The sequence below is a fragment of the Perna viridis genome, chromosome 6 (genome assembly GCF_037379345.1).
Source record: "Perna viridis isolate PV_CMFRI_1.1 ecotype Kerala chromosome 6, ASM3737934v1, whole genome shotgun sequence".
NCBI classification, from domain to species: domain Eukaryota; kingdom Metazoa; phylum Mollusca; class Bivalvia; order Mytilida; family Mytilidae; genus Perna; species Perna viridis.
The window spans coordinates 40,964,205-40,975,838 of record NC_142450.1 but is presented as its reverse complement, the minus strand read 5'-3'; the positions used below and the strand labels follow the sequence as shown (position 1 = coordinate 40,975,838).

General features: G+C 31.4%; 1 long non-coding RNA gene across 2 annotated transcripts; it reads right to left on the bottom strand.

Annotated features, from left to right (window-relative positions):
- Positions 1-3,090: 3,090 nt before the first annotated feature.
- On the bottom strand, positions 3,091-9,769 carry LOC148614977 (uncharacterized). 2 transcript variants are annotated; one of them, XR_015923208.1, is made up of 4 exons: positions 9,171-9,769; positions 8,525-8,608; positions 6,631-6,713; positions 3,091-3,121 (listed from the first exon to the last, which is right to left on the bottom strand). It is a non-coding gene; the product is annotated as an uncharacterized LOC148614977 (long non-coding RNA). The 2 variants fall into 2 exon arrangements; XR_015923207.1 differs by lacking the exon at positions 3,091-3,121 and having other exon boundaries at positions 6,548-6,713; positions 9,171-9,582.
- Between the last annotated feature and the right edge of the window lie 1,865 nt (positions 9,770-11,634).

The following is an 11,634-nucleotide window of genomic DNA, read 5'->3' as shown; positions in this document are numbered from 1 at the left end:
GTCCAACGTGTCATAGTTTTATTTTCCTCTTTCGTTTATCCTTGACCTGACTTTATATGATCTGCTCGGTGTTGGTAGCTGGAAAAGTAGCAGGCGCATAGCCTGCCCTTGCACCTGGGCAATGCTCTCAATTTTAGTGCTGTCCGAGTTGCTCATTTACTTTTCGTACTTTGTACTTTTAGTTATTTAATGTTATTTGTTGTATGTATCTGTTTTCCATGTCTGATCTTTATCCCTAGATTATATCCTTTTGATTTCCGATAGAATCTTGGTTCCCTTGATTAGTCTTTCCCTTCAAAATTTAAAATGTCAGATAAAGAAAAAATAAGTAAAAGTTTTATGCTCTTAATTGTACATGTACAGATTCGTGTCAGAGTATCCAAAGGAGAAGAAAAGAATTCCAATGGAAATTGTATTCCATATTCTAAAATTTCTACCTATTTGACTAGAAACAACACACTAAACTGAAAATGAATGTGTTTGTTCCTGAACGTAACAGAAAGGTAAAACACACCCATGCACGCCCGCCTTTAAAATCAGTAACAGAATTTTATACACTATGCCATTGACCCAAAATGTGATTGTTGAATGGTATGGTGCAGTAACCGTCTAAAGATAAATATTATTAGTGGTTGTAAAAAAATAGTGGTCATTGACCAATAACGCTGAAAGCGGCCTATTAACTTTTCACGACTTACCAGTTTTATAAATGCTAAAAAAAAACAGTCCATTGAAAAAGGCTATTTAAGGGAAACAAGATTCAAACGAAAATCAAAAGAAAATATTGCAAGGAAAAAGACAATACAGGGAAAATAGATGCACATTACAAAGGACATGAAGTAAGCAAAGAAACACGCACAAAGAAACAGAAGTAAAATGAGCAACATAGACTCGACTAAAAACTGGGATCATGAACCAATACACGGGTAGATTAAAATCTAGAATTCCTGTAAAAATGTTGAAGAAAGCTGATTTGAACTAATTTTGTGCATTTTACAAGGTTCTAGCCCACAAAATGAATCTAAAGGAAGCCAAAACAATCATTTCATATAATTTTATACGAACCTTTAAAATTTGCAATTTGTTATGATGCTATTGTCTTTAGTTTTTATACATAATGTTAGTCAACTTTCGTTTTGTTTTATTTTCGTTTTTGCTTTTGTTTATTGTTTTGTGTTTTTCTATTAGTTTGTATATAAAATACCTGCCTGAGTTTTTCAATCAGACATCTTCTCTTACAATCGAAATAAGTATGTCAATACAAGTATTGTGTCTATACTTGTCCCATGCGAACAGAGTTCAACATACTCTTCTCTTACTATGCTGCACTCCACCAAGTTCTTTATTTTTATTACTGGAAGCTTCTTTTTAATTTTTAAATATTTTGTGTTAAATACTTAATCACAATCAAAATTTAAAGATGTATCAAGCTTAATTTTTATATCAATATTTGCCTCATCTGTTCAGGAATCCACTTCTACGTTCTACAAAGCATTGTTTCCGTGTAATATCTTTATCGATAGTTAGCTAAATGTCATGAAATGTTGATATATTGTTACTTGATGTAAGAAGAATCTTGCTACATATCTATAAACCAGGTGATTACATTATGGATACATTTGCCAGGTTAATATAACATCACACTCTGCATTATTAATCTTGCAAGTCCATTATGTTTTTTGTTTAACAAGTTATAATGAATTATTATGATTTTTCGGACGGTCATTATGGCTTCCAAAGAGTAGTTCATGTTACAGCATAAGGTAAACAAAAACAGATGTTATTTCAGTTATCTTATATAATTTCCCGTTGACATGATGTAGAAATAAACTAAAAATTATTTAGCCAGTTTGGTTTTGAACTGAGTACATGCATTTAGAAAGGGTCTTGTTACTAAGATTCTATTTACATGTTGACTTATAAAACAATCAATATTTTTACACTGGTTAATAAATGTAAGAAATGTATTTGTCTTCATGGAAGACGAAGTCCTCGTAATCAGTGCGATTTTAACCTTTGATCTTAAAAGCACGGAGAGTCTGATTTCAGTCTGACAGGAAGTTGACTTGTAATTCCAAGGGTAATACTTAGCAAGGGTTGTTTTTGTTTCATATTTTTAACAACATTAAATGCTTATAGCTTGCGTCATAAAGTTTTGTAAATCATGAAGATGATTTAGTTCTAGTTTATTACAACTTTAAAAGGTATTATTCTTTTTATAATATCAATATATTCAACTTCCTTCATTTGGGCTATTGTTAGAAACCTTGGATATATAACTGGTCCATAATGGAAAACACATTTATTAATACTATCTAATTAAAAAATGAGACCACTGGTCCTTATCGTTCTGAAAAGGGGATAAAACAATTGATATAAAAGGAGTATTTCCCCCCTAATTCACAATTTTTTTAGACTGGAAAAAATTGCGGTATTAAAATTGCATCATGCTTTTAGCGTCCTTAGACAATTTTGTTTCCAGATTATAACATATGTAGAACTGTATGTTTCTTTTCGTTAAATTATACATGTTGCCTTGCCACAAAAAGAGGGTTGTTGCTGATTTTAGGGGATGCAACTTGAACCATGTAGGAATTGTCCAAAAACAACTATTTTCATAATATCTGGACATTAGCTTGACTATAAGGGGATTAATCTCTTAAAGGAAATTGTACCCCATGCAATCCATCACGGGAAGGTTGATTTTGAAGGAAAATGGCTGTTTTCAAGACAGATTATTCTAAGTTTAACTTCCTCCTTTGGCATGGGCTAACGCTTGCCACTCTGTGTCCACACTCGATCAATAGCAATAAAGAATAAAAGTTTTTGACAAGAATAAAAATGGTCAAAAATAATTGTCCCAACCTGTATCAGCTTTGTAGAAGAATCCATCCATACAGTGGCACAAATCGCGTGTTGACCAGCTTCTGGGTGAATTCTTTTTATATTATTAGACATATCTAGAAAAAAAAACAATAAAAAGAACGGATTCTTCGAGAATATATTAAAGATGATTAAACTTAATTGTATGTCTGACTTCTACAATCTTTAGGGTTGATTACATCATGTGTTTTCTTTAGTATTGCAAGGTGGAAATGGACTCTGAGGATGGTTTCTCAAGCTAAAATATAGACAGCAATGAATTATTGAATATTTATAATCTATAAAATATGAATTACGATATCTTGTTTTAAACAGTTTTAGTAAATGGTTTCTGATCAAGTATGTATCTTTAAAAAATAATATGGTTTATACCGGACAATGAAAGATTGTGTTAAATGCAACCAATTTATTTTGTGAATTTAAAAAAAAAAACTCTTTTATGAAGCAATAGTACTGAAAAAAAGAAGTTAGCTTACTGTGTTAATATATGCATTAACATATTCTTATAACAAGGTTGGTTCATCTTCACTACCAAACAAATATTAAAAATACGTTAACGATTGCTCAATCAATATTTAATAATCGGAAAATACAGTAATATATATTTTTTTAATACAAAATTTCATTGTGAAACTAAAACCCAGGCCAAATATGACAATATTGTATTTATGGTATCGAAGCACCATACTACGACAGCAATGTGTACAGACAATGCCTTCTTAATGCTAGACAACGTTATCAACCAACGTCGTTTTCTTTTCTTCTCCTGTCTTATTTCAGTGTTAGGTTCTAAGTATGAAAGTAATAAATTATCTCTCAGTAACTCGTCGGTGCACTAATCTGATATACAGTTACTTGCTACTGATTTATCCCTAGAATTTTTTTTCTGACGCTTTTTCAATGTTCTACTTCTTAATTTTAGTGTCTCTGGTGTAAGGTCAGAGAGTAGTGAAAGAGAAATTAATTCTCTGTTGATTATTCATTTTCAGTTTATTTCTGATGTCAAGAAGTTGAAGAAAAACAATTTGTTGTGTTGATACATGTTTAAAGCATCATAGAATTTTATGACTGTCACATGATGTCAAAACCTAAGTCCGAAAATAAGAATTATGTTTGTCGGGGATATCGACATTAACATTATAATTATCATTATTACTATTATTACTATAATTCAAATGTACAAACCTAAAACTAACAAGTGAGTCACGAAAATAAAGTAGCAAAACAGTGTATTGCCTGAATAAGGAAAGAAAAACTGGTAAATAAGGAACTATGTATCAATCTAGAGATAAGAGAGGAACATACAAGTTGGCATAATTATTCTACATAAAAAACAGGAACTTAAATTCGAAAGGAGAAGGTTGAATACTAGTATTGCAAAATAGAATATGATTAAAGCCTTGAGATCGTAGAACCGTTTAAAGGATATGTTAACTTAAACATATGTAGTTGCTGTCTCGTCATCACAATATACACAAGACGAAACAAATCATTAAAAATTGTCTAACCGAAATGTTCATTTATAAAGAAAGAGAAAAGACAAACGAGAAACGACTACATTAGACGTAATTAATTTGAGCACGTACAAACGAATCCACCATTGCTTCATCATTCCGTCGTATCATTCATCATGCAAGATTTTTGTAACAATACTTACAAAGGGTAGTAAAATATTCTTCGGTTTTGGTTAAGTTGGGATAATCTGACCAAATCTGAGTCTGTAAGATGGAAGTCTAAAATCTGTAATAGATTATGAACTGTTGCTCTATATAATTTGAACAATTTCAAGCATTAAGTATATGCAAACCTCTGAAGCAAATGATTGAAAGTTTTCTACGCATAAAATCACATTAACATGACATCAATGGAAATGACAGGTACAATATAACAGTATGACATGGAGACATAAGGTTAAAAGTCAACTGATAAAACTAGCACTTTTATGAATAGCCCATCTAAAATTTAAGCTGTCGGTTGTGATTCATGGTGCACCCACATAATAAACTAAGCTTTTTCGATCAACATATGTCATGGTTTCATGAAGCGATAGTCCTTTGTACTTTTTACAAAACAGTACATTCATCTCCCACTAGATTTACCAAACCCAACCAAAGCAAGAATAATAACTGGAAGAGCTAGACAAAAATAAATGAAAACTGAATGTCCCAAAGTTTGTACAGATGGACATTTTCAAATAAATTTTAGATTATTACAGTGATCATCTTTTCAGAGATCACCAGAATCTTTTCTACCGTTCTTGTATTGTATTAGTGAAATCCCTGGATTATTGTTTCTTAAAATTTCAATCAAACATGCAAACAAAAAATATGCATTAGAACCAAACCATTAGAAAAAAAACAAAAATACGAACCACAAATTCGTTAAATATTTTTACCTTTAGATTTTCCTTCATTCTGTTGATGTTCGAACTTTTCGGAATAACACCTATTCCCCGCTGGATATGATGGCGTAAGAGAATCTAAATATAGCTATACTTGTAAGTTGACTATTACAAGTTAAGTTAACAATCGATCACATTTTCTCATAAATAAAGCTAGTATTGCCTTGTTGATGTACATAAAATATTGAACACAACTTCACTGTAACAGCCATCAATATAGAAACATATGGCAAGCCAAAGTGGACAAAAATGTCTATTTATAAATATTTATAATTGAATTATAAATATTTCTAATTCATTTATTGATATTTATCATTCATTTATAAATATTTATAATGATGATATTATTTATAAATATTTATAAATGAATTATAAATATTCATAATTGTCTTGTATTTATAAATATTTAAAATTCATTTATAAATATTTATGATTCATTCATACATATTTATGGTTCATTTATTAATATTCATAAATCATTTATTAATATTCATAAATCATTTATTAATATTCATAAATCATTTATTAATATTTATAAATCATTTATATATATTTATAAATATTTATGATTCAACTATATATATATGTATAAATTCAAGACAATTATAAATATTTATAATTCATTTATAAATATTTATAATTTATGAGTATTTATAATTTATTTATAAATATTTATAATTCAATTAAAAATATTTATAATTCAATTAAAAATATTTATAATTCAATTAAAAATATTTATAATTCAATTAAAAATATTTATAATTCAATTATAAATATTTATGATTATTTATAATATTTGTAAATAGACATTTTTGTCCACTTTGGATTGTATAATAAGTATTTATAATTGATCGATAATTATTAATAATTCATTTATAATTTTTTATAATTTATTTATGAATATTTATTATTTAGCTATAAATATTTATAATTCAAATATAAATATTTTTAATTCAATCATAAATATTTATGATTATTTATAAATATTTAAAAAAAAAGGTATTTTGTCCACTTTGGATTGTATTATAAATATTTGTCCAATTATATATGAATGCAATAACCATCACTCCGAATTTTACAAACTTTTATTACCAAATCAGTACAGTGGCAAATGCGAGAGGCTAACTTTTTTTGTCTATTGGGTTAACATCAGGTAGAGTGGTCCAGCAACCTTAATTCAACAATATTTGTATATGTGTGGATGTTTGCAAATTGACTTTTCTTTCCCACGTATTTAACGTTGCAATGGTATTCGTAATTAATTTGAGCACGTAAAAACGAATCCACCATTGCTTCATTATTCCGTCGTATCATTCAGCATGTACGATTTTTGTAACAATACTTACAAGAAGTAGTAAAATATTCTTCGGTTTTGGTTAAGTTGGGATAATCTGACCAAATCTGAGTCTGTAAGATGGAAGTCGAAAATCTGTAATAGGCATTGTTACGGAAGATTTAGCCATTATCGAAAACAAATCATCTCTGCGTAATATCCTTTCTAAAGGTCCCAATTACCGTGAACCACGCTCCATAAATTGGAATTATAACATTAAAGTTCTTATGAATGCCGTCGAGGACTATGAAGAAAATGGATAAAACGAGAACAAGAAGACATTGATTCTCTGTAAGAGTGGTTAAAGGCCGTGAGGTCCTTAATTTTGAAACGAATGAAAGTTTTAAGTAGATCAATGAGTGCCCAGGCTACATCAGTTTTTAAAAACCCCGATGTAGCAAAAACATGTCTACTATACATGACAAATATGTTGTCGTTCCAACAGACAAAGCCCAAAACAACATTGTTTTTGTCCGCAAAACGTTTTACATCCAATGTTCATTATCAGAGGTAGACGTAGAAAATAATAGCAGTGATAAGACCTATACTTCTACCACTCTCTCCAAAGAAGAGATTGTGGAAAACGGTAAATCTGTGCTATCCTCTTTTGGTCTCTCTACCAGTGACGATGATAGTGATATACCGTCTATGTACTGGATTCCTAAACTCCACAAGAATCCATACAAACAACGTTTCATAGCTGTATCTGTATAATGTACCACCAAACCTCTTTCAAAACTTTTAACTTATCACAACACTTATTACACCCGTAGTGGTATCAATTCAATGTGGATCCTGAAAAATTCGAAAGATCTTTTGGAGACAATCAGTTCAAGACTATTATCTGAATATATTGATTTTTCAATACTGTATACTTCTATTCCCCATACTCAGTTAAAATCCCGAGTTAAAAACATTATACATCGTTGTTTTTCCAAAAAAAGGTGGTACACCTAGGTACAAATATGTAGTTCTTGGTAGAGATTCCTCATATTTTGTAAGAAATAATTCCAAATCATCTTCCAAATATACAGAGGAAGATGTTTACAAATGCTGGAATTTTTAATCGACAACATATTTGTCCAGTGTAGTGGATTTGTTTTTCAACAAACGGTCGGCATTCCAATGGGAACAAATTGTGCTCCTTTACTTGCTGACCTATTCCTTCACTCTTATGAGGCTGACTTTATGGCTGATGTGATCAGAAAGAAAGAATATCGTTTGGCTAGATCCTTCAATCTCAGTTTCCGCTATATAGATGACGTGTTATCTTTAAACAATCCTAATTTCGGGGATTCGATACATCGCATCTACCCAAAAGAACTTGAGATAAGGGATACTACAGACACTATGAAGTCAGCCTCATATCTTGACCTACACTTAGAAATCGATGGTAAAGGAAAACTATTGACCAAACTTTACGACAAACGTGATGACTTTTCATTCAGAATTGTCAACTTTCCTTTCATCTGTGGCAACATCCCTTCGCCACCTGCGTATGGAGTGTTCATATCACAACTCATACGTTATGCCAGAGCTTGCCGAAACTACGCAGACTTTTTGTATCGCGCTAGAACTCTAACACATAGGCTTCTGGAACAGGGTTATGTTGCTACAAGATTGAAAGAGTAAACAAGGGGACCAAGGTTATAGCGGTAATCAAAAGAATATGATCCAGCGACAAAGACCCGACATGGAAAACAGACACACACAACAAAGAACATAAAGTAACTAAAATCATACATACAAAGTAACAAAAGTAAATGAGCAACTCGGACTCCACTAAAAACTGGGAGCATGGACCATTTTAAAAAAATTCAATCAAACATGCCAACAAAAATATGTGTTACAACTAAACCATTAGAAAAAACAAAAATACGAACCACAAATTCGTTAAATATGTTTACCTTTAGATTTTCCTTCATTCTGTTGATGTTCGAACTTTTCGGAATAACACCTATTCCCCGCTGGATATGATGGCGTAAGAGAATCTAAATATAGCTATACTGGTAAGTTGACTATTAACGATCAATGCCATTTTCACATAAATACAACAAGTATTGCCTTGTAAATTTACATGTAATATTGAACCCAGTTTCTCTTTAACAGCCATCAATAAAGAAAGAAGCAAATGGCTTAGAAAATTTTGGAGTGTAAGTATATTATAGACTATTTAACTTTTATAAATCTTTGAACAGACAAATTAGAATATTTAGAAATAAAACTGCATTAAGCATTTAGGGATTTTCTTAGGTGTGTTGATATAAAAATCGGAAAATATATCCCCGAGTTCATATGTGGTATAGAATAGGATTTAGAATAGAAAAGTTAAAAGATTTTGACATTATTTTTTAACTTCGAAAAATTATAAAACTCAAACGGACTAAAGTATTTAGCTTTAACAATTTGGGAGTAAATGCAATAAAAGATGCATTTTACTTTCTGAAGACAAAATTCAGCTTTTTTTTAAACAATTACCACTATAATACAATGTATTAATGCGTCTGTTTTTAAATCCTTCTAAAACAAAAGAAAATTGATTGTATATGGTACCTGTGCAGGTGAGCGGTTGTACTGTGCGGCCAATTCTAAAACAATTGGATTGGTTAAAATCTCACATTCTTTGTAACTATAAAATACATATCAATCTTACAGTACATAAAATACAGGCAAAGGATCTGTCATTTGGTTAAAAAGAAAAATAACATGCTGAAACATTTTATATACAGTTGATAAAGGATACATAAAGGCCGAGTGGTCTAGGGCGCTGGACTTTGTGCAGGCGGTGTTGCCACAGATGTCACAGCGGTACGAGTTCGAGTCCCGCGGAGGGAACGACCAAAACTTTGCATCGCAAATTTGACAGTTCTAACATCGTTTGGAATTTTTCAGACCTTTCTATACGTTTATATATCTTCCCTGTATCAATTTGATCCGATGGAGCATTGTAGCGAATAGAGTCGTCACATTCTGAGACGTTTGTATAATATTGATTTCCTGTGACATGCATCATTAATTTGATCCTCTCTCCTACATAATAATATCTAAAATGAACTGTCCCGTACTACCATACATCGTGTACTAAGTTACAGCCCTAGATTAATCCTACGAGGAGGAATGACCCGGCCAGCGAAAGCTATATTTTTATATAGCCTAGCTGACCGAGTGGTCTAGGGTGCTGGACTTCGTGCAGGCGATGTCACAGCGGTACGAGTTCGAGTCCCGCGGAGGGAACGACCGACAATTTGCATCGCAAATTTGACAGTTCTAACATCGTTGGGAATTTTTCAGACCTTTCTATATATATATCCCCCACTATTTAAAAAAATGATTATCTACCACATATGAATTGTGGGTTTCCACGGACGTTTTAGTAGATATGAGGTACCATTCTTTCGCCAAAAGTAATCTAGCACCTAATTTGTTTAAATACGTTGGCTATATCATTATCTTAAATATAAATATAATATGAGGCTCAGCCTTAGTTAAACGGTGTCGGTATGCTGTGAATGGGAATTTTGTTGATACTGAGACCAGCCTTCTACTGGTAGGGTAATATTTTTAACCTTTTTTGAAAATTATTTCTTGAAAATTAGTTTGTCGTGGTTTATCTATGTTCAAAATTGAATTATATACCGAATGATACCTTTGAGACGTTTTAGTTGAGCAATAACTTAATGCATCACTTTACGGGAAAACCAAAATTCCCATTTTTTCATCTTGTGATAAATTCCGATTACGAAAATAACCAAACGTCATCAGAAGGATCCCAGAAGTATTATTTGTGATAATAATAAATAGGACATACCAAATAAGCCATTTTGTACTCAATCATAAATACTTCAGGGGTTTTGACATCGATAAATATGTCAATTTAAGCGATTTTTCGGATGGGTAGTGGTACGTACATTTTAAACGTGTTACTCCAAAATCTTGATACCATAGTAAAGCTGAGTTATTGGGCTATATGATGATACTTTTATCTAGTAAGTTTCTATACACATAATGGTTTATACAAAGAGTAATCTAGGAAACCTAGGTTACAGTTGTAATCAAAAGAATGTAATCCAGAGACAAAGACCAGACATGGAAAACAGACATACACAACAAAGAACATAGAGTAAATAAAATCACACACACAAAGTAACAAAGCAAATGAGCAACTCGGACTCAATTATAAGCAGGTGCTGAAAGGATGTTGCCACAAATGAAAGGAAAATTGACAATTTTGAATGAAAAGTCATCACGTGTGTCGTAAAGTTTGGTAATAAAAAGAATCCGAGAATATTCTTTGGCGACAAATTGATTCGGTAACGGGAGGTATACATGTACCTGAAAATTACCATGAAGATGATGAGTGGGGGTGCACGGTTCTGGAAATAATTATAAAACCGAGTTACATAATCGATCTCAGGACAATAAAAACGGTGCATCTGAGTACGGCGTACAGTATATTCTCCTTTATGTTCCATCAACACTAACACCATGATTGTCTGGGTTCAGAGTATGCCACTTTTGTTGAGATTTATACACCAAACCAAACTCAACAGACTACAAATTCTGGGATATACAGATGTAATGTAGACAATGTAAACAGGGTAAATGAAAAACAATATGTAAACACTGCTGATGAAACCAATCTTTCAAACCAAGAGATGTTTGTAATGTCAAAATAATATACATTATTTATAAACTGTTGCTTAAAAAAAGAAATCAATGTGTAATAAATAAGTCAAACAATTCAAAAAAAAACTTATAATGCAGATTTATATATGAATAACTTTAACATGTGTATTTTTCCCATGGTTTACGTGGAATTCTTATCATACAAATTAATGTTGCCTGTTTTGGATATTGCTTTTTTACTATTTCATATAAACGTTTTTCACATCATGAAATGGTGCTTCATCACACGCTTAAGCCCTTTGCTTCCAAAGCGGTGATTATCGCAAATGCGGTCGATAATGAAGTTGAAACTTGGAGAAAAATAATCAATCCTAAAGAAAAGTGGAGACCT